Here is a 22030-nt window from a genome sequence, read left to right on the forward strand (position 1 = left end):
ATCACTTTCTAAAGTGCTGGGTTGTGGCTGTTCAAACCCTGCCTTTGAGTGGACACTGTCTGCATGTGAAATTATTCATTAGAAGGTGATTGGGAAATGTAAATGAGCCCTGTGATATTTTTTTTTAAATTACATTTATCCCTTACTTGCATTAATGCAGTTAATGCATTAATGCAGTTAATGCAGTTAATGCAAAAGTGTTTGGGTGATCTTAAAAAATAGAAAACACATCATATAAAAGTTAATGATTCCTGTCAGGGAAAGAGGTGCCCTTTGTGCTGTCCCTGCAGATCTTGGCTGTAATCAGTTTAGAAGGGTTTCTAGTTCCCATATTGGTGACCAAAACTTTGCTGGCAGTTGCAGCTGCTTGATTCTTATTCCTGTGGCACAGGTCATTAGGGACTGCAGCATTTTGGCTGCTCCACCAGACATGTATTTCCATGAGTTTTAAATACTATTCAGTGGTACTGACCTTGCAGGAACAGTATGTGCCAGAGGAAACTCAGATATTAAGACTTCATAATTTTCCCGGTAAATCACTTTGTAACCCTGCATTAAAAGGAAAAAACTCTCTTAAAATATTTATTTCCCAACTGCAGTTATAAAAATAATGTTCTAATCTAAAAAAATTTAAAATACTAATAAATGGGAAAATCCACAGAGAACCCGTTAATGTCTAAAATCAAGCCAGCCCAGTGACTCAGATATTATTAATTGGTGTTGCTCAGTGTTCTCCTTCCCTGAGCCTTTTTTGAAAGATAAATAACTAATTTAAATAAGCTGCACTTTTCCCATCCTGGGTAGGGTGGTCTCAAAGCTGACAGTGCAAAGTGTAATCATTAAATAGGCATTTTGTGAAGGCAGTGGCTGTAACAGAGGCCCTGGTGTGTGTTTCTTCCCCTCCTTGTGAGCACTAAGCAGATTATTTTGGTGAGTGCCCCCTGAAGGGGCAGACCATTGCTTCCTTTTGGTAGGAATGGTCCATTAAATTTTAGGTGACAAAATTCACTTGCTATGACCCCTTGGGTAAGCACACTTGGTCATTCCTGAACAGTTGTCCTAACTTGGACCCAAATGTTTCCTGCTGATAGAAATGCCGCTTCCTCCATTTGCCACACATTCAGAGCCAGCAGCTCATGGGATGTCTGCAGCTTGGGCAGGGTGTGTCATCCCACGGGGACAGAGAGGTGACACACAACTCATCCTTTCTGCAGGACCAGCTCTCTTTTTGCTGCTGTCACCCAGGATGAAAGGCTGCAGATACCCCAGGGCTGCAGCTGAGCTTTCAGTGAGATGAGAACTGCACAGATGCACCAGAGCAGCCCAGGCAGCCACTTCTGGGAAGATCATGAAAAAGTAAAGTCTGCCTAATGGATCCCAGTTCCTCCTCCTTCCCTTTTGGCAGCCCTTCATGGTGACACAGAGTGAGTACAAAGCCTGGCACCAAGACAAAATGCGGTGATTTGTGCTCTAAGTGTTCCTAAAGGCAAAAGGGATCTTTGAGGGCTTCCCTGAATTGATTCCTGTTTGAAGTAAAGCCAGAGCTTGAGCCAGGCTTTGCAGAGCTGCAGCTGCCTGCCCCATGGCTGTGGTACTGGGAATGAAGTCCCAGCCCAGATTTGGGGCAGGGGCTGGGCTGGACACAGGGGGAGCCCAGTGGGAGTTTGGGGAGCTCAACCCTGTGCCAGGGGGTGTTTGGGGAGCTCAGCCCTGTGCCAGGGGGTGTTGGGTGTTCAGCAGCTCAGCCCTGTGCCAGGGGGTGTTGGGGGAGCTCAGCCCTGTGCTGTGCTGAGGTAAAAGACAGCCTGGTGTGGGGATGGATCCTGCTGAGCATCTGGGCTCTCCTGGGACCGGCAGGGCTTCTGTCTGTGATGTAAAAGTGACATGATGAATTCTCCATCGCAAACAGCACACAGAGACATTTCCCACTCAGTGGGGCCAGTGGGATCCAGTGAGAAGCAGAGACTGAAGGGGTGGGTGTTTGGAGCTTGTGATGAGCTGAGATGATGCTGACATCCTGCTCAGCCCAGGCACTGTCTCCTATTTTGGATAAGACCCCTTTGCTCCTGTGAACTGCTTATGTGGGGGTGCTGGGCTACATTTCCTGTCCCATCTGCTTTGCTTCTGATGAGAATTAAGTTTTGAAGCTGACCTTCCTTGTTGATGGCATCCTTCAAATCAGTTCCATCTCTGGGAATGTGAAGTCTTGGGGGAGAGGGGGGGGCTTGTTGGTGGTTTTGTTTAGGTTGGTTTTGTCTTTTTAACTTAAACCTTGTATAAAAATGTTTGAAATATACCCCTTCAGAATTAAAGTGGCATTGCATAATTTCTATATTAAGATTTAAATCCATTACAGTATTTCAAGTTCAGATAAACCAAATATTTAAGCCTAAGATGTTTCCTATTACCATGTAAAGAAAGCTACAACCCAGGGAATTCTCTGGCTAAACACACAAATAATGTACTTAATTGCAAACCACTGTAGTTCATGAAAACAGCAGCTATCATCAATCCTTTCTTAGGTAAAGATGAGGTGAGGCCTTTTCTAATCTTTTGATCATAATAGGATTAGCCACAATTGCCTCAAGTCACTAATTATGTAGATAATTTTCTTCATGTGCTCTTTTTAAAATGTAAACTCAGTGGTTTCTTTTGTAGCCACTGCACCTATTAAAATACTTTTTTCTGCATTGTGAATTGAATTCCAACTTTGATTCAAAAGCAGCTTGACATAAGTTGGAGCTAAAAATTTAATTATCTAAACAACAAGAAATGTAAAAAATAAGAAAAAGTATAGTTGCTGACATGGTGTGCTATTAGCATAAAATATTTGAAGTTACTGTAATGCCACAACCAGTGACAACTTTTGACAGGCAATCAGAATAATTTTTTTTCTTTGGGGAAAGATTAACAAGTAACAGGAATAATACAATAGGATTAACAACAGTTACTTAAATGGAAATATTTTGGCTGCAGTCAGTGGCTCCTAAGTCAAACTCCTATTCAGATCGTCCCTCCTGTGTGCACTGTGTTCCCTCCAATGTTTTCTGTGTTTGAGTACATGAGTTGGGCTCCCCATGCATTGTTTGGGGGTGCAGCAGGGACCTGGCACTGCTGTCAGCTTTCCTGGCCCCAGAGCAGCAGGAGCCCAGGGCTGTGTGGGGATCTGAGCTGTGCCTGCTCCAGCAGGGAATGAGACACTCCCAGGGTGCTTGGGCTCCGTTTTCAAGGCAGGTTTTGCTCTGTTTCAAACAAGGATCTGACCTTAGGACACTTGGGTCCCTTCTCTGCTTGCTCAGGGTATGTGGCCGTGTTCACAGGGGTCTGAGGATGAGGGAAGAGATGAGGATCTGACTCCATGTTTCAGAAGGCTGATTTATTATTTTATGATATATATTATATTAAAACTATACTAAAAGAACAGAAGAAAGGATTTCATCAGAAGGCTGGCTAAGGGTAGAAAAAGAAAGAATGACAACAAAAGCTTCTGTCTCGGACAGAGAGTCCAAGCCAGCTGATTGTGATTGGCCGTTAATTAGAAACAATCATATGAGACCAATCACAGATGCACCTGTTGCATTCCACAGCAGCAGATAATCATTGTTTACATTTTGTTCCTGAGGCTTCTCAGATTCTCAGGAGGAAAAATCCTAAGGAAAGGATTGTTCATAAAAGATGTCTGTGACAAGGGTACAAGAGTGCCAGGACAGAAATAAAAGCCCCTCCTGGTTTGTCAGACGTGGGCAGAGCAGCTGAAGGTCAGTGATGAAGAAGGGACATTCCAGGAGAGGCTTCTCCTGTTATTTAAAATCCTCTCCCTCTCTTATGCAAAGCATACAGTGACAGCCACAGGAAGTGTCATTAACCTTCCTCTCATTTGGGGAGGAACTGTTTGACTGCACTAAAATTATTATGAGTGATATACTGGGTATAAAACAGGAATGCTAATTGGGAATTAAGCCAGAAGAGAGGTGTCTGAGGGACAGAGTGAAGGGTGGTGCTGGCATTTGTCTCATTCTCTGTGTAAAGGACTACAGGAAAAGGGAGAATGGCAGAGGGCAAAGCTGCAGCCATGAGGAATTGCTGTGGGTTTAATGTGTTTGCTGTACCCACCTTTGCTGGCTGAGAGCTTGCTTCTGTGCACCCAGTGCCAAACATCCATGGAATGAAAATTCTGCTGTGGTGGAAAATATTATTGCTGGCTTTTCCTGGCTCTGCTTAATTTTCTTTCCTAAGAGTGTTCTAAAATACTTAAACATCCTATATTGTCTGTGCTGGCTCTTTAGCAGGGAAGGAGCAGTGTGCTCATGCCTTGGGGCTTTGGATGTCACCAGCTGAATTGGTAGAGCAGATTAAAGTCAGATGGATGGCAGTTTTGAAAATCCTCTCTTGGACAGTGCTGAGTTCTTTGGTGTCCACTGGAGAAAATGCAGTTTTGTGTCAAAACTGCTCTTTCTCACCAAAAGATCAGAAAGAGAGTTAATCCTCTGCCCTCTTGTGATTGTGTGTGTGTGGTGCTCTGCTGTGGGGTGCTGAGTTGGGGTTTTGTGCTGGGCTGTTTATTTCTAGATCAGAAAGTGGCTGTTGGTTGTGAATTAGAGATTTTTTTAAATCAGGCCTCCAGAGGTGCAGAGCTATCTTCTTATTATTTTTTACATGCCACAAAGCTGCTCAAAGGAAAACTGAAAGCCATACTCTGCAAAATAATTTTCTTTTGCTTTAGTTAGTAATATTCAGAATTACAAAAACTGGATTTAAATATTTATTTTCTTATTTCGTTTATGTTTTGGGATTTTTTTTGTTTGGTTTTTATGGTGGGTTTTTTGATTTGGTTGGTTGGTTGTTTTTTGGTTTTTAGGGTTCTATTTGTTGGTTCTCAGTTCTGGGGTAAAGGGCAGACACAGCCTGTCCTGCCATATCAGACTCTTTCCCTTAAACCAAAGAAAAATTCACCCAATACAGTGTCCATGTTGTGTTAAAAATGCAACTACAGTCCATGCAGGCATACTTCCAGAGTCTAGAACAAATAGAAGAAATATTTTTACTTGTTTCTGGGCTACAAGAGAAAAACTTTGCAGCTGACTAACCCTCGTGCAAGGAACAAGTTATTGTCTTAAACAGGATTGTAACATTCTTGTTTGAGAAGAATGGTGTGAAGCCAGCACAGGTGACTTTTCTTCCTAAAGCCATAAAAATCTCCATGAGACTCCTTTGTCATACCCAGAGGGCTCAGGGAGGGAATCCTGAAGGAACTGAACTCAAAATAGAAATAGAAATGGGGGTAAAAATTGAGTAAAACACTCTTCTGTGCCTCAGTCAAAGAAGTTCAAAATTTAGTTAAGTATTCAAGTTTTTTGTAATTTTTTTTGAAAGATAAGTCTGAGTAATTGTGTAGCAGCATCGACTACAGTGCTAAACTCAGCTTGCAATATACTGAAAAATATATTTATAATGGTAGAGAGTCTTAAATGCTCTAGCATTATTCTCCTATTGCATTGGCTTTAAACTTACACTTTTCAAGTGAACAGCAACTTAATTCTTAATTAAAATCACTAAGCAAGTGCAGATTATATTTAATTTAAATATTTATTGACTTTGTTTAAGTGTTCAAAATAGATTAGACTTTGAACAGCAAAACTGTTAATATCTGAATGATAATTTTACTTCTGAGCCAAATAAAGAAGCTGGTCAGGAATAGAGCTAAGAAGTTGCTGTGATTAAGGAAATACTTTAATAACGTATTTACAGAGGGCCTTTAAAAATGAGGCCCTCTTTTATTTACTGGCTCTCCAGTAAAGAAAAATTTTGTTGCATCTGATAGTATTTTAAATTCTGATCATGTTTTAAAGTCTTGTATTTTCTCTTAGCTTTCTAGGAATTGCAGTTCTTCCTGTTGCACCAAGTACAACTGCAAAAAATATTCAGTGAACCAATAAAAAGATAAAAACACACCAACCTGCTAATCCCCTTGCATTTTATGATGCTAAACATGTTAAATTGAAGCCCATGGTCATCCCAGTTGATTTCACTAGTCAACACATATAAAGTTAAGCATGTATGTAAATGTTTTCAGAGTAGAAATAAAAACTTTGCACAAAGAACATTTTCACAGTGTTAAGGGTATCCCTATCTGTAAAAAGGTTATTTGCATTTGGATGTTCCCCCAGCAGTATTTGCTAACCCAGAACATCCTTTGGCACAGCATTTTCTGCACTTTGGCTCAGCCCCACTGCCAGACCACCAAAGCTTTTTCAAGGACCAGTTCAAACTCTTGGCTTTTCTTTCCTGTTCTCCTCTAGGCCAGTTTTATTCCCTTTTCATTTTGAGAAACAGCTTCTCTATTGCATTTATCTGTCACATGCCTAACGGCCTCCAGGTCCTGCAAGCTTTAGGGTGATTTAATGTAACTTGTAGGTTTAATTTTGCAGAAATGCTCATGTTGCCTAAATAACACAATATGTATGAAATCTTTGAGGACTGAGTTTGAACCTTCTGGAAGGCTGTTTGGCAGTGTCTCACATTTTTCAGTGTGGCAGAAAGTGCTCCTGAGACTGACAGGCTCTTTGTGCATTCCATACAGATGCTTCAACACTCTTCCCTTGGTTTGTTCTCTGTGTTGTGAAGCCTGAAGAGCTGCAAGACCTTTTCTGCTTTGTCTTTATACTGCTATGAAGCATTGTGTGAATTGTTTCAGATTCTGTTTCCTGTCTAATTGTACTCTGCTGTTTAGGCTGGAATAGAGCATGTGTTTAATTTTTCTTGGCCTCGTTACATTTCATTCCCTGCTTCACACATGGCCTGTCCTGTTAGTCCATAAATCTGATCTAATCTAATCACTGTAAATCCTCTCTTTCACCTAGCTGTGTGTCACCAGCAACAGCAGTCACTTTGGAAATTGCTTTCCTGAGAGGTTGTTTTACAAAAGATCAAGGAGGAGGCCCTGTGCACTGTGTAGGGCTGGGGTTTCTCACTCCTGCAAGGCTCAGAGCAGCTGCTGCACTCTGTGCTCTGCTCTTGGGCTCATCTCAGCAGCTGGCGCTGCTGCAGGGCCACCAGCATGAGGGAGGGCCTTGGGACTGTAGCACAGCAGAGTCTGCACTGGGGTTTGTCACTTGTGTGCAGGATAAATTACATCATATTGGGTGGCCTGGCAAAGCAGAGTTACCAGCTCAGAGCCACTTTTGTTGCAAAAAGGACTTTTTAAAGACAGACATTTTGTGGTACTTGAAAGCAGACAGTGATGCAGAGGGAGGAACCTGCATTGGATGGTCCATCACAGGACCCCCTTATACACAAACACACTGTGCACATCTTCTGTGCCTCCTGCCTGGCTTCCTTCCCTTTGGAGAGCACTGATGGGCTGATATTTGGTATATTGGTATTACAGTAGGTCTGTGGGTTAGCTGGCATCAGTTACATCAGTAATTTTCCCATTTTCCTTGCTTACAGATGTCATTGCCCTCCCCAAGCTCTTGCTCCCCTGCTGACCCTGCTTTGGGGCTGGTTTGGGGCAGACACTGCTGCAGCTAACACAAATCTGCTCCTGGCCTTCCCTGTGCTGCTGCTTTTGCTGCTCCTTCCCCCTCTCATTTAGCCCTGGGAAGAGATTTTGACTTTTTTGGGTTCCTGCCCAGCCTCTGCATGGAGGCTTCCCTGGAGCTGCTCCAGCTCTGGGCTCTGTGTGAGCTGTGGGGTGCGTGGGGGCAGTTTTGCCATTTTGTTTTCTTGGCCTGTGCAGTAGGGATGTTTTGGAGCAAGATCTGTTCAGTTCAGAGTGTCAGGTGTGACAGTGGTCACAAGGGTTTCAGGATGAGAGAGAGACAAGGATGTTGACTTCATGTTCAGAAGGCTTGATTTATTATTTTATTATATATATACTACATTATAACTATACTAAAAAGAAATAGAAGGGAAAGTTCTTAGAAGGCTAGCTAAGCTAAGAATAGAATAAGAATGAATAACAAAGGTCTGTGTCCCAGCAGAGAGCAAGAGCAGCTCTGCTGTTAGTGGTCAGTAAATCCAAACATCCACAGGAGACCAATCTCAGATGCACCTGTTGCATTCCTCAGCAGCAGGCAACCATTCTTTTCATTTTGTTGCTGAGGCCTCACAGCTTCTCAGAAGGGGAAAAATCCTAAAGAAAGGATCTTTATGAAAAGATGTCTGTGACAGTGGCCTGGGCTCCTGTGCTGAATGATTCCCCTTGCCTCTGATTCTGTGTTCCATGATACCTGTAGTGGTTCATGGACACAACTCACTCTTACAGAAGGATGCCATCCACTGTCTTGGATAAATGAGTTTAAGATTCATAAGTAAGAAAAACATGACAAAATTGAAATACTAGTATTTTTTTTTTCCTGAATCCCTCCACCTTGTTTTTTATTTCCTTCTGATATTTGACTAATCAGGGAGAGTAAGCAGGGATGGGAACATGCCAGTTTTTGATTGGATTACTGAAGGGCAGTTTCCAAAGCCATGTGACACCACTACAGCAAAATTCAATTAGGATGCTTCATAGAGGTTTTAATTGATTAATGTATTTATTTGATTTTGTGAGGTTTAGTAGCTTTTTAATGATCTTTTGAATGTTTCTGGTTTTTAAATGACTCATATTACTTGTCTTTCTAGCCCAGGGGTGCTGCAGCATCATGTGGCATGCTCTACTGGCTTTTTTCAGTCCACTAGTGACTGCTGAAGATATAAATTCTCCCTGTTGCACAGAAATATGCCAGAGTATTCCCTTCTGCTAATTTTTCAGATGTGCTACTTTAATTAACAAAGCTAATGCTTATGGATCTGATTGCTGAAAAGCTCTGGTGACAGATTAAACCTTCCTGTATGGAGCTGGTTTGCTGTGTTTGCAGAGGAACCCTTCAAACCAGTGCAAGCTTGCTTCAGTGGAACCCAGAGAAGAAATTCAGTGATAAACTAGATTAAATAAACAAGTGAAGCAGAGTGGGGGAGAGGGGTGTGAGCTCTTGTTGTGTTTGTGTGATGAAAGCTGCTTACACTTGGATATGTTAATTATGGGCAATTTCTCCTTGGTGTTGTGAGGTTTGAATCACTCAGAACTATGTTTAATGATAAAATACTAAAACCAGAACAAATTCTGAGTAAGCCACAGCTGACCAAGCTGTCCAATTATTGGGATTTTGTCTAATGGACTGATTTAATTGGGATGTTTCAAACATACTCTAGAAAAGCCACAGATTTAAACTTCAAGGATAAACATTGTTTTCCATTCACCTCTCTCTCTCCATCTCTCTCCCCAGAGATCTCCCTGGCACGTGTGAGTCTCCTCCCTGGTGAGCAGCTCAGCCCAGTGCCACCCCAGGCTCTGAGTGCTTTGGGAAGAGCCCTCTGAGTTCCTGCTAGGGCAGCCCTGAGCCACCAACCTGCCCAGCTCATCACCCAACCTGCTCTGGAGCAGCTCCGAGGGGCTGAATCCCCCGTTCCTGCTGTGCTGCCACATCTGCTCCACGCGGAGGAGAGCTGGGGCTCCGTGTCTCCGTGGGATCCTCGCCCTGCTCACCCACGGCCTCTGCTGCTCCTGCCCCTGCCAGCTGCTCCTCCACCCACCAGATGTGCAAGAGGCTGCAGAGGGCTCCCCTCCCTGAGCACAGGTGCTCTCCTTCCAGAAAAAAGTAAGTGCTGCTTACTCAGCAAGGGCTGGGGCAATGTGTAACTGTGTGTCCAGGTGAGGAAACTGCTGCTCCTTGGGAACAGGGCACGCCAGAATTCTGGCAGGGCTGGGCTGGGAATGTGCCAGCTCCAGCAAACTGCTCCTAATTTTCCTGGCAGGGCAGCTCTCCCAGATGAAGTGAGATGTGGTGAAGCCAAAATTCTCTTCAGGAAGGTTTATTTGGTTAGAAATGCTTTGTTACCAAATACTGCTTCTGACTAATTCTAACTTTCAACTCGGCTCAGTTCACCTCTGTCTTTGTTTTAAATTCAGTGGTACTTTACACCAAGTGTTCTCATCAGCCAAGCCACTGCTGCATTTGTACACAGGGTAGTTTAGTGCTCATCTGTCTCATTTCTTTACTGTCCAAGATGAATCTCAGGGGACTGAAGCTCTGAACCAAGTGGCTTCAGGCTATTCATCTGGAAAGCAGAGCCACTTAGACCTTTGTAAAGAAAATAATTTAGTAATCAGTGCAAGAGGCCAGTCTCTAAGCTAACCCATTTGGAAAAATTGCCAGTGCAGTAACTAGAGACATTTTATGACAATAATACTGATTATGTCCTTCCATTATTGCAAGAATTTCTTCTCCTCTACAACTTCAGGACTGAGTTGGTTTTGCACCAACTTCTATGATCCTGTGCATTAGAAATGGTTTTTAATTTGAGATTGGTGCTGCAGGGCTGGACATTGAGCTGCTGCAATACAGTGGAGGCACTGGGAGGTGAGGAAGACGCTGCTGCCCTCCCAGCCCTGTCCATCCTCCCTCAGGACCCCGATCTCTGCTCTCCTGTACAAAGGGGGAGAAGGGGCAGTTTGGGGGTGTTTGCCTGCAGCCCCTGCCTGCCAGCCCACACAATGCCCAGCCCAGGCTCCAGGGGTCTCTGGTGTCCTACCCTGCTCTCCAGCTGTGCCAGTTCAGGGCATTCTCACCCAAACACACAAGGTTAGAACTCTCTTAGGCTGTACACTGTGTTCTGCTAATTAAATATATGTGGTGAGTCTTAGAACTTTAATCTAATCTCAGACTTCAGGCCCTTATCTTAGAGGTTTTCCTTATTCTCTGTGCAAATGAGAAGATGCTTGTGGTCCTGAGCACATTTAGCAGAGTTGTTTCTGTACCTTCCAGTCAGGAAGGATGTCCTGCAGTGCTGGAGTTCAGCCAAACACAAAAAATACTGATTCCATTTTGAAAAATCTTTCTGGCAAGCATAAATTTTGGGGTGAAACACAGCATAAAATAAAGTGAAGGGGAGACTGGTCTGTAGATATAAGGTTAATGCAAGGTTTTGGATGTATAGTTTATAGTTTTGCTTTTATTTGGATTGCCCATGGTTTGCAAAATTTTGAAATCTTAAGGATTAGGGTAAAGGATCAGGTTCCTCTGTCTGTGCTAGTGAGATATTCACTGCTCCCTATCAACAGTTACATGTCATTTAGGGAAAATTCCTGCAGAGGTTTGCTATCCTGGCTTTTTTGCTGTTGGCTGCTACATGGAAAAGATGTGGGGCTAAATTTCCCACCAAGTGGGAGCAGGGGGACAGGTTATTATATGTCTCCATTTCAAACCCAGGCATCTCCAGGCACCACTTCCCCCAGCAGCTCACAGCAAGGCAGTCCAGACTCAGCACACAGATCAAATCCACTGTTTTGCCATCTTGGTTTCATGTGGTAAAGGTTACTGCCAAGTTCAATTAAATACATGGAAAAATAAAAGGAGGAGCAGAAGTGATGTGCCTTGAGGCACAGAAGCCTTTATGGTGCCTCTCACAGGCTCAATTACATTGCTGGCAACTATTTTCAGCACTGTTTTTTGAGCAATGTTAGTGAGGAGAGAGCAGAAAGAAAATAATTCGAAATTGATGTGCCCTAAGGGCTCATCTAGAAGATTTTCACTAGCTTCATAAACACTCTGTACATTTAACCTAAAAAAAATATAGCAGAATTGTTTATCTCCTTTGCATGGTCTTGTCTTTCATCTTCTTGATTTTTCTTGTACTATCCTTGTCCCTTAAAATTGAGAGAAATGTATTGAAGTTTACATACTATAAAATCAGTAGCTATTTGAAGGATGTTTTGAGCAGCACTTGAGCAGAAAGACAAGGTCTGCAGACAAGGTCAAGGCTCCAGGGATGTCTCACTGGTGATTAGAGCCTTGTGAAGTCTCAGACTGCTGCAGCACATCCTCCTCTGATGGGTGGGAATGATTTGTTGGGCTTTGACCAAAAATTAACAATAAAATAACTTCCTGGTGGGGAGACAGAAAGCTTTAACATCACCAAACTCGTGGATTTTAACAGTGAAGAATTGTACTTCTGGAGAGGGAAACTATTTCCACAAAAACCCATGGTTGCTGTCCAGCAGTGAAAACACTGTGAAGAACAACACAAGCAGTGTCTGGGGGAAGCATTTCTCAGTGACAGCTGCAGAGGAATGGCTTTGTGCTTTTCTCAGGAGAGAAAACACCCGTGTGCTCCATGTGATGGTGTCCAGGACTCACTGCCTGCCCTGCTGAGCACCTGGTGGGGATGTCCTGCTGGCCCTGCTGTCTCTGGACCAGGAGCAGGAGAAGCCAGCTCCAGCTGGATTTTATACAGAGCCATTTGTTCCCAAAAGTGCCAGCAGATTTCAATGACTGCTGCAGTTGTCAACAAGTTCCCCCTGCATATTCTGTAATGATTAAGGTCCTTAGAGGTTTTGGACTGCTTATGTTTCTCGGCGTAGCTGCAGATTGTGAACATAAGGGTTGCATCCAGTGATTTAAATAATTAATTGAAAGGCAGAGGTTCCTTTCCTTCTGTGCACTTTGGGTAGGGACATTCCTGCTGATTCCACATTTGAAACACAGAATATTCTGAGTTGGAAGGGACCCCAGGGATCACTGAGTGAATGGGTGCACAGGGGTCAAACCCAGGCTCTGACCAAGTGAGCTGTGCCTCTGTCCTCTTGTGCAGAAAAGGACAGGTAGCTGGATGTGAACTGAAAACTTGTCACTTCTTGCCCTTGACACACACAGTTGCTCTCAGAAGCAGCTGGTGCCTTGCTGCTCCCAGCACCAGAGTGCTTTGTTTGATGACTTAATCAGCATGTTATTCCATTAGGTACCGTTTGTGGGTTCGAATGCAGATTTAGGATGATCGTTTTTGTAATTTAAAATAAAAAGGTAATTTCTTCAAATTCCAAACATGCCCATGGTGAGAGGGGCCATGTCCTGTTCCAGATTTGCTCTGAGGCCAGGTCCAAGCAGGCTGTGTGCTTGTCTGAGCAGTGCAGGGCAGTGGCTTTGCTGGTATTGCACCAAGGCATTCATGAAGGTACAGACTGATAGGAGGCCCAGTGTTTACAGAGCTTTATTTCTGAAAAAGAGAGAAAAGTGTGAGTCCTTCTGCTCCATTACAAAGACTGTTGCTTTTTATGCTGAACAGAGATGTGCTTGTTTTTTTTTGTTTCCCCTCTGGAATTAATTGAAACTCTTTAATGATGATTGAATTAAAAGCTTCTTCTCCATATATTTTATGATATTGCAAGAAGCCTGATCTGGTACATTCCAGAAGAGACTTTTCATCCAAATTTACCTTCTGCTGTTCTTGGTTCTAGCTGATACTAGACACTTCAACAGATCCAGTATATTCAGGTTTTTTGGAAAATATAGAAAGGTACATTTCACATTATTGACCTTTGATTTGGCAGTGGATGTGGGTTAGGTTACATCTTACATTTTCTTTTGAAAGGGATTACAACTTTTTCTTTTTTGCAAAAATTCAGTTGCAGCAAAGTGAAGGCCAGCTTTTCATGGGACCTGACCTTTTATTGCTTGGGCTTCCTTCTCACCTTGTTCTCAGGGGTTTTTATGGCCACAATTTCACTGTGTTTAGAGTGCATGGGACCAAACCCAGACTATTATGCTTATGCTGAAGACGTTGAGAGCAAGCTTGCTTTGCAGGAGACTCAGGAGTGTTAACAGTTGGCTTCCAATCCTGCATGTACAGTTTAAGTATTAATTTAGCTGGTGCACTGCCCTAAAGCTGCAGCATTAATCAGGAGTTAATCAGTAATCCTGTCTTTCACAAACTTTTGTAAGTTTACAGAATTAGAGCTTTCTCTGGCAAAGAAATTTCTTGATCTTGTTAACAAGGAAAACCAGAAGCTTAAAGCTGACAAAAACACAGTGCTGTTGCTTGGATTTTGATTTTATTTTGAATTTCTGTTGTCTGATCATAGCATGCTTCCTCAGTTTGCAGGCAAGGACATGAATGAATTTCATCCACAGCCCCAGGTTTGCCCCAGGCTCTGCTGGGGACAATGGATGTTCTCAGACAGTCATGTTCCTTATCTCCTTCCTTTTCTCCCTAGTGTCTTCCTAACTAGGAGTGCCCAATTGCCTCTTAATTGGCTTCTTTCTTTTAATTGACCATCTCTCCTTCTGGATGGCAGCAGTGCTGACCTGCTTTCTCTGCTGGAGATGCACGTTGTTGTAGCTTGAGACAAGCTGTTAAAAAGAAAAAAAGAGAAGAAGAAATTCGAATTTATCTGGCTTGTGGGTAAGCAGGATCTTAAATGCTGCAATTTGCTTCACAACTCCCTTTAATGAGCGGGAGGGGGCACCTAGCTGTTTTCTTTAGCTTAGGACATCGAATCTATCCCATATGGACAGGAATGTAAGTATTTTTTCCTAATGTCTATTTTTTGTGCTGATTTTTACACATCCTGGGCAGGTCAATCAGTAATTTTGAGTGCAGTGTGTGATTATCACATATCAGAGGTCACCTGAGGCTGTGTTTTGAGCTGAAGACAGGGTGTGCTCGCTGTACCTTGAGAGATATTCCTTTCAGCTCACTGCTCAGCAGACCTTTCCAGAGGCTTTTCCTGGTTTATTTTATTCTTGGCTTCTCCTGACACCCACAATGGCTGCAGGAAGATGGGTGATCTGCATTGCATAAGAGCTGTCAGCAAGCAGGGCTCCCTCCCCTCCCTGTGCCCACCCTGCAGGACCCTCACCAGATCCATTCCAGGGATGGGAATGACTCAGTGCTCTGAAAACTTGTGGGGGATTCTTCCCTGAGAGCAGCAATGGATTAATGTCAGCCAAAAAACAAAAAGCTTCTGCTCCTGAGAGTTATTTCTGTCCATTAGGCAGTGTGCTCTCTCCCTCAGTTAAACACCACAGAGCCCTGGGGTTCCAGCAGAGCTGGTGCTGCTCAGACCAGGTATGGAATAAAAGCTGCTGGGTTAAAGAGGATGTGTGACCACACACAGGACTTAGGTGCTTAGGGAGATGACTGCTGCAGTCTATTCTTAAATACACTGATTTTATAACTGGTACTTGGAGCAGCCTGGAGAGGCTGGGAGCATTATTGTCCCTGTCTAACCTCTGGCTGGGTTTAAGATACACTGAATTCACACCTTGCCGTTCTGCGTGGCAGCAGGAGACATCAGGAGATCCTGCTTGATGCCAAAGCAGCTGATAGCTTCAAGAGAAATGCCATTAGAAAGCAGCTTGCTATTATAATGGGAAAGTAGTAAAGGCCCTATCTTCAGACCTTGTACAATGTCCTTGGGTTGGCATTGTGGAGGTGTGAGGTGACATCTGCAGGGATTTCACACAGTGATTTTGGCTTTGGATTGCTGATGGCCCCAGACCAGGTCAAGCATATTGTCACTGTGGCCTGGGCAGTGGCTCAGGGGCCATCCAGAGCAGAGATTTGGCTGAAATTGTGCAGATAAAATAGCACTATTTATGTAACTATCCATCACCCAGCACAATTCTTTGCCTCGCTATCACGCCAGTGAGGTTTTCTTATCACAATCCTTGTTGCCATTGTTGTGTTGTGTAGGAATTAAGATAGGACTCCTGAACTAGGGATAGACAACTTCCTACAACATTTGCCATGGCAACACCTGTACTGGAATAAAGAGTGCTCAGTACTTAAGATTGTGTTTAATATCCTGCTCAGTGACCTTTTTAAGAGAGCTGAAAGTGCTAATGGCAGGGTAGTCTGTGAAAGGATATGTGCTTCTAATCAGCTTCCCAATGGTAAGATAATAAAAGCAATAATCCTTTCAGGATTCTGCTTCTGTGATCTCTATCTCTATTTTCCAAGGTCGCTGAAGGAGTAAGTAGAAGGGAAGATAAGGGAAGATAAGCTTCCAAGGAGAGGAGCTGTAGAGAAGTGAAAAACATCACACCCACCAGATTGTTCTGCCTCCAGCTCACAGTGAGGCAGTCACACCATGCAGGGAACAGACCCAGTGGTTTCACAGGGCACAGCAAATTTCCAGTGCAGAATGAACTTCAGCTCGTGGTCCCAAACACTATCTGATACTTTTAGACTAAGAATTTGGACTTTTAAACAAACTATTTGGCTTGATAGAAGGGAGGAAATTATTTTTACAGTTGATGCCTCTGCTTTGGTTTGGCTTCAGTGATTTTTTTAAGTTTCTTTAAAACTTCTACAGAAAACATGCCACTTACCCCAAAAAATATCATCTGCTGCAGGTAAAAAACCCTATCAACCATTCTTGGTGAATTTTTTTAACATAATAGGTTGGATACAATAGCAAAAAAGGTGTCATTTAAATATCCAAAGTTGTTTCTGTTCTCATCTGTGGTGAGCTCTACCCCTCAGTGGCAGCCATCCATTTTCCCTTGACTTCTTTAGGCTCTGTGTACAAGAACCCACTCAGGCTCCTTCCAGTGGTGCCCAGTGACAGGACAAGGGCACTGGGCACAAACTGACACAGGGAGATCCATCAGAACAGCAGGAAAAGTTCTGTGAGGGTGACAAAGCCTGGAGCAGGCTGCCCAGAGAGATGGTGGAGTCTCCTTCTGAGAGACCCAAACCTGCCAGGATGCATTCCTGTGACACCTGCTCTGTGTGAACCAGCCTGAGCAGGGAGCTTGGACTGGATAAACTCCAGAGGTCCCTTCCAGCAGCAGCCACTCTGTCATTTGGTGAGCAAGCAGCAAATTTCATTCTCCTGCATAAAAAACATGCTGCATTTTTGTCCAGGCCTTGATTTTTCTTTCTTTAATGTTGGTATAAGTAGAACAAGCAAGGAACACTAAATAATTATTTACTGTAGGTGTTTTGGTTGGTGAAAAAATGCAGCAAAGTCTCAGTTTGTAGTACTGGGTTTATTTTGGTTGCCAGAGCCCAGCACTGCCTTTCCAGCAGAATTTTTGTCCACAATGTTCTGTTCCTCACCCAGGTGATGTGGGCTCTGCAGCAGCAATGCCTGGCTGGGGGAAGGGCTGCCTGTGATGGGCAGGGTGTGCAGGAGGCAGCCTTGCTCCCCACGTGCTGGGTGGGTGCAGAGGAGACGCAGACATGGGGATTGTGGGCACCAGGATCAAACTCTGCTTTCACATGCCAGAAGGAGCCTTGGCATCTAATTGGAACTTGTCGCACCAAATCAACCACAAAATTTAATCCCTTATGATTCCAATCTTTTTCTTTGATTTGCTGGCCATGTATTTTTTCTAGAGCATTGCTGTCTGTGTTGAAGCCTGTTTTTATTGCATACTGGGGCACAGTAATGATTTTTTTTTTTTGTGTACCATGCTGTGAACATCCAAGCCAAATTGTTGACAGTCTTAATGTGTTTTGGAGCAAATGCATTTCCTGAGGAACAATGTGTTCCACCTTATCCTTCAGTTAATACATCAACTCTTCTGCCTCAGGCAGAGATAGTTAGGCTCATGTCTCTTGGTTGTTGCTTTTAATTTGAATTCAGTTATGGACATTGAAGAAACTGCCTCAGACATTACAATTGCTTTAAATTCACAACAGAAATGGTCCATGAGCCATCAGACTGTTTTCAGACATTCACACTGAGTGCTGAGATTCAGGCATCTAGCTTAGGCTGTGCCAGGCAGCTGCAGAGTGATCACAGACAGTGATATTCAGGTTGCATTGTAGTTGAATAAGATGGGTTGAGCTCCTCTGCTCAATTAACTGCTGAGCATTTAGCTGCTCTTAAAAGGAAGGGTCCTCAGGTTCCCCCACCCTGCCTTAACTCATGGCTCTATGATCCCACCACTCCTCTTGCATTAATTTTTGCCTTCACTGAATCCATTAGTGACTATTTCAACTCATTAATTAGCTGGGATATTTCCCAGCTGAGAAAAAACCATAAAATAAAGACAGGAAAAAGCAAAAAGGCTAGTGAGCTGATACAGCTCATTCCAAAGTGCTGAATTTCAGGCATGATGAATTTCCAGTCCAAAACATGCCCAAAATCGTGTTTTCCCTAGGGTGTCTGATGGCACAGCACCAAAGCATGAAAGTTCTGTGAAATAGTCATGACTGTCTTAATTTCACCATCTCCTCTGTCTTTCTGTTACTGCTTCTAGTCTGAGCAGCAGAGTGATTCCCAAAGAGTTCCAGTTTGATGGAAAGGTGTGCTTTGCTCTCGTGGCTGAGCTAAAAGAGTGAAAACCTTGAATGTATTCAGTCCAGGCTTTCTGGAGAGAGAATCCAGGATGAACCCAGCTGGGGCATTGTATCTGCTCTATTGCTTCTCCCAGGTTTTATTTCCAAGATATCAGGCCTTGATTTATCTGCTTTTAAAGTGAACATAAGTGTGTTTACATGTTGTACAGATACTGTGTGTCTGAAAAGCTGCTTGAGAGCCTGAGATAATAGAGAAGCTGGGTAATGAAGGAGCCATGCTAAATTAGCTGTTAGGCTTTCTGTAAGAGCTTTCCTTTGAATATACCCATATATTGGTGTTATAAAGACACTTTGAGATATAGTCAGGTAGATTAGTTCACCTGAAGAAAGAACATATCTAAAATGTATTCCCATTTCTCTCTGTATCTAACACAAGCTGATTTCTAAGATGCAAAGCCAGGTTGTGGTGTTCTCCATTTTGCTCTTTCTTTCCCATCCAATTTGACAGCTTGCATGGCTCCTGCCACTGCCCAGGTATGGATGGGGGAAGTTGGCTGTGTTGGTCACAGGACACCTTCAAGCCTGGCTTAAAGCAAGACTTGCTGAGGATTTTGTGGGGAGGTTTCTCCACCACGACCCGGCACTTGCTGTGCAGCTCACCAGAGCTGCCCTGGCCCTGTTGGATGGGTCCTGGGGCTGCTGAAAATCCATCAGTGTCATCAGGATGTGAAGCTGAGCTGATTAGTCATGCTGATTTACAGCAGTGACTAATGGTTGGTGAACTTCTGGGTGCAATCTGAATTTTGGGCAAAGCTGCTTGCTCTGTGGCACTTCCCTGGTTTTGCATATGATTGAAAGAGAGTGGCCTTTCATCTGTAGGTGAAGCAATTTTGGCTGCCCTCTGACAGCTTCTCACAAGGATACTGGGACTTGAGACAAACATGAATCAATTGGCTTCTGAGAAAAATTCTGAGAACTGGCTCTCTGCCACTCTGCCTGGAAATGGGACAAAAGTAATATCATTGCTCCATTCTCTTTCACTTTGCTGAAAATTTTTCTGGCCAAAATCCTCAGGCTAGAAAAACAGTCCACAAAACCAAAGGGAAAAAAACCCTCAGCAATATGGTTTTGTTGTCAAAAGTGACAGGATTCAGGGTGACTGAAAAAAACCCTGAGTACTTGGCTTCCCTTGGAGAGCTGAAGCAGAGGAATATGGAGTGAACAGTCAAGTGCTAATCTGTGAGGAGCAAGTGGTGTGAATTTTGCCTCGGGAGGAGCTGGTGGTGGGCTGGGGATCTGGAGCTGCACACACCCAGCAGCTTCACTCCCCAGCACTCCCCCAGAACCTCCCAACCTGAAACCTGGGCTGCAGGGAAGGTGCTGCTTCAAAGATGTGGTTTCAGGTTATTTAATCTGTGAAAATTTAGTGTGTGAAAGAGAGGGAAGGGCCAGGACAGGAGAGGAATGGAGCAGGAGTTTGGGGAAATTCTCCAAATTGAGTGGATGAGGGCTGGGACTGCACCTATGGGGAGCAGAGGGGATTGTTTGACAAAGTGGAAAATAATTTATTTTAATGATATGAACACACTTTTTAAAAGTTTTAACAAGTTCTCAGAATCAAATTAAAGGAGTTTGTGCAGTCAGCAGTGGGGCAGAGCCCCTCCTGGAGCTGGTGTGACACATGGAGCACTGTCACCTGCTGTGACATTCCCCTCTGGAGTTAACCTCTGGCTGCTGAAAGTCTGTGCTTCTTTCAGCACCTTAAATTTTATCTAATATATTGAATATTATGGACTAATATGTTCATATTTAATAACATTTTTGAGGACACAGAACCAGGCTTGTTTCAGTGTTATCACTAGAATGTAAAAATGCATTTTTCAGGGTCTTTTATACTCAATAGCACATTTTTATTTTTCCATTCGTGTTTAATTAATTTTGGATTAAAAGGATACCTCTAGAATTAAGTATGCTCATGCCAGTTTAAAATAGCTTATTAATATTAATAATATATTTGGACCTTGAACAGAGATTAAATGTTATTGTATTATTTACTTTAAGGCAGCTTAAAAAATGTTAATTGTGAGAAAATCCTGCCTCAAGTAACTAAGGCTATAATTCTAAATGAAACTGATTTAGCTGATCTCATAAATAATTAGTGAAATTGTAAATCAGAGAGATGCTGATTTATTAGCATCTGGTTTTAGATTGTGAATGTAAGAAAATATGAATGGGAAGAGGATGCTGGAAGTGTATCTGTTGGAAAGTAATTATTAGAGAGAGTAAAAGTAATTTATTCAAGATTTAAGATGTCCTTAGCTGACATTATTCAATTTTTTCCCACAGTGAAACACAGCTAGGGAAAGATTTCCATTGTTATAAAATGAAAGTGGGGGTCATCAAAACTGCTTTGAGGGCCATGAATTTATTGAATGAACTTAGATGAATCAGTAACTTGTATTAAATAAGAAAAAATGAATTTATTGATTATTCTCTGGATAATCTCTCTGTACAGTTTTTTCATCTGGGGTTTTGGGGATTGCATCATAGAATTGGTGAGAGCAAGATGAGGTAAATTAATTGAAAGACAGCAAAAACTGAAGGAAAAGCTTGTCCCACCCACTGCAGGGAAGAAACTTCACACCAGTACTAATTTCTCTTAGGTTGGTATCTCAAATACAGCACACACTGTGGTTTGCAGCTGCTTGGTGTGAGCTGTTGGATGCTGTCACTCTTCTTCCACATGCAGGGTTTTCTCCATGGTTTTTGTGGGCAGCTGGGTATTGTATTTGCTGGGAATGTCCCAACAAAGGAGGGAATGATGAATCTGACTCCATGTTCTCAGAAGGCTAATTTATTACTTTATTATACTATATTATATTAAAGAATTGTTTACTATACTAAAGAATACAGAAAATACTTACTGAATACTAAAAAGATAATGATGAAAACTTGTGGCTCTTTTCAGAGTCCCAACACAGCTTGGCACTGATTGGCCAAAGAGTGAAAACAACTCACAGCGGAATCCAATGGAACAATCACCTGTGGGTAAACAATCTCCAAACACATTCCACATGAGCACAACACAGTTGAAGCAAATGAGATAAGAATTGTTTTCCTTTTCTCTGAGGCTTCTTGGCCTCCCAGGAGAAAAATCCTGGGCAAAGAGATTTTATCAGAGAATGTGAATGCCACAGATGGTGATGTGGCTTCTGATGCTCACTTTTAATCTTGAAAATGCATGAGGTGCTTCCTTCATCTCCCTCTTCTGTGTGCCAGAGTTACCTCAAGGCCAAGAGCTCTCTCTGTCCTTGGCTCCTGGACCCTTTGTTGTGTTTTCTCTCCCCTGTCCAGCTGCAGAGGGAGAGATGGAGAAGCTCTGGAGGATATCTGGCATCCAGCCAGGGCCAAACCACTGCAGCTTGATCTGTGAAGGGCAGGAATGACAGGATCCATGGCATTGTGTGCCTGGCAGGGGTCACTTTGTGCTACAGAAATGTCTGGGAATCGGACACGAAACACCAGAAGAAATCCCATTGCTATAATAATTTTTTTTAAGTGTTGGATCTGCAAGAGACTCCCTGCAAACCAGCACCTCTCCTGTTTTCACAGTGCTTCTTTCTCACACATTGCTGTGCCCTAGAGAGCAGAGAAGGATGTTGCTCTCATCTGTTTGCAAACTTCATTCTCATTCCTAGCAGTGGGGTGGATCCCCAGGTATTTCATGGGGTTCTCCCTACCCTCTTGCACCCCTAAAAGGTTTTCTCCCCACAGTGATTGTTCTGTTCTCTGAGCTGCCTTTTGGTGAGAAAGCAGAGGCTGTGTGCATGTGGAAGAACTGAGGTTTAGGTGCCAAAAGAGACTTTGGGCAGGCTGAGTCTCTGAGCCCAAGCTGGAGGTGAGGGATTGCAGGGTGCTGAGCTGAGAGCTCAGTAATGCATCCTGAAAGTCCTTG

General features: G+C 43.2%; 1 protein-coding gene across 5 annotated transcripts in view; it reads left to right on the forward strand.

Moving 5' to 3' along the window:
- Window positions 1-22030, forward strand: part of HTR2C (5-hydroxytryptamine receptor 2C) — a 220992-nt gene that overhangs the window by 135111 nt on the left and 63851 nt on the right. For 4 of the 5 annotated variants that reach the window (XM_064713220.1, XM_064713218.1, XM_064713222.1 and 1 more), the window contains exon 2: window positions 9273-9644. The gene's annotated coding sequence lies outside the window, so the exon portion shown is untranslated. Of the gene's footprint in view, window positions 1-1240; window positions 1425-9272; window positions 9645-22030 lie in introns of those variants that run through there. The other variant, XM_064713219.1, reaches the window with a different exon arrangement.

Source organism: Zonotrichia leucophrys, chromosome 4A (genome assembly GCF_028769735.1).
Source record: "Zonotrichia leucophrys gambelii isolate GWCS_2022_RI chromosome 4A, RI_Zleu_2.0, whole genome shotgun sequence".
Taxonomy (NCBI): Eukaryota; Metazoa; Chordata; class Aves; order Passeriformes; family Passerellidae; genus Zonotrichia; species Zonotrichia leucophrys.